This window comes from Galeopterus variegatus, unplaced genomic scaffold (genome assembly GCF_000696425.1).
Source record: "Galeopterus variegatus unplaced genomic scaffold, G_variegatus-3.0.2 Scaffold158, whole genome shotgun sequence".
In the NCBI taxonomy this organism is placed as follows: domain Eukaryota; kingdom Metazoa; phylum Chordata; class Mammalia; order Dermoptera; family Cynocephalidae; genus Galeopterus; species Galeopterus variegatus.
The window spans coordinates 220752-222439 of NW_007726269.1; the positions used below are offsets into that span (position 1 = coordinate 220752).

The 1688-nt window shown below is 36.4% G+C and overlaps 1 protein-coding gene across 1 annotated transcript in view; it reads right to left on the reverse strand.

Moving 5' to 3' along the window:
* The window catches only part of ANKAR (ankyrin and armadillo repeat containing), an 85786-nt gene that overhangs the window by 32077 nt on the left and 52021 nt on the right, over window positions 1–1688 (reverse strand). The gene's annotated exons all lie outside the window — the stretch shown is intronic.

The window sequence follows — 1688 nt, forward strand, 5'->3', positions numbered from 1 at the left end:
TTCTATGTCTAACTTTAATAGATTTATCAGAGCTGGCATTCCATTCTGAAAGTAAAAAAAACAAAAGTAATTACCTTAGAATTTATTTAAGATAAATGAAATCTTTATTTAGAAATAAAAGTCTATAATCTTTCTAGCTATAAATATCTCCTTCTTTAGGAGTGAACGATTGCCTATAAACAAATGTGTCACTGATATGATACATTAAATGACTATTAAAACATTAAGGTAAATACTCAATAAAAATAATCTATAATAGCTTCCTCCTTCATACTGAAATAATTAAGGCTGCAAGTTCACTGAAACATTTAATAAATATCTAAGAAGTGAAGCAACTGAGTAGGGTTAATTGAATACATTGCCTCATTTGGAAATATTTACCATTGTGGACATTGCATTGGTAATTAGTAATTATATTTGTGCAACACCAAATATTATTATTATTATTATTATTTATTTATTTTTTTTGGCAGCTGGCCGGTATGGAAATATTTTTAAATGCAAATGTAATTTCCTACTTTGAAATGGAGTAAAGATGGCATTTCTCCCTACAAACAGAAATAATGCAAGAATATCAAGGAAAATAAAAAACAAAATGCAACCCAATTTTCAATAAAGCTAGGAGATGTCTGTAATGTTGAAGCATAATAAATGTGTATGAATTGTGGGATGATAGAGATCTCCATGGCCATTGACCACAGGAAATGCCGGCAGAACAGTTTTCCAAGTTAAGTGGCTCTGAGGGGTAGAAAAAAAGAAACACACCATTCCCTGTCTGGAACAATAGGAGTGGGTATGCAGAACGGCGGCAGGCTCTTTTCTGGACGAGTTTGGCATAAAGCTTCAAAAATCAGAGAAAGCAAGATTAAACAAGGACTCATACCGACAAGATATGTTTGAAAGAAGCAGTTTGTTGGTGAGGTGAAGAGGAAGAGATAGACTACAAATTGTGGAAGAGATGGAATCTGCATTATGAGGCTCTATATACCTCCAGTCTCTGTTGGCTAGGTAAAAGTAAAGCTAAAAGAACTCATGCATACAGCCCTGTGGCATGTCAGTTTCTTGCTAGCCTAGAACATGGGTCTGGACCTTTTCCACATATACTTCCTGCAAATAGCTAGACTAAAAAGAACTCATCTAACAGTTGAGTAAAGATCGAAAAGGAAACACACAGAATCTGTCCAAATATAAGAAAAAAAATAGGAAAAACTTATGCCAGGTGAAGAATGATGCTGTAGTTTGAGTGTATGTGTCCCTCCAAAATTTATATGTTGGAATGTAGACCCTAATGTCATAGTATTAAGAAGTGGGGCCCTTAGGACGTGATTAACTCATGAGGGTGGAGCCTCCATGAATGGGATTAAAGGCCTTATAAAAGGGCTGGAGTGAAAAAGCTAGGTTCTTTTGCTCTTCTGCCTTCTGCCATGTGAAGATGCAGCAACAAAGCACTATCTTAGAAACAGAGAGCAGCCCTCACAATACATTGAATCTGCTGGAACTTTGATCTTGGACTTTCCAGCCTCTGGAACTGTAAGAAATAAATTTCTGTTGTTTATAATATACCCAGTCTGTGGGATTTTGTTACAGAATCACAGGAATGGACTAAAACAAATGTTCATCAGAAAAATGTTGCCATAGGGCCGGCCCGGTGGTGCACTGGATAGTGCGCCGCTTGGGAAGTGCGGCGG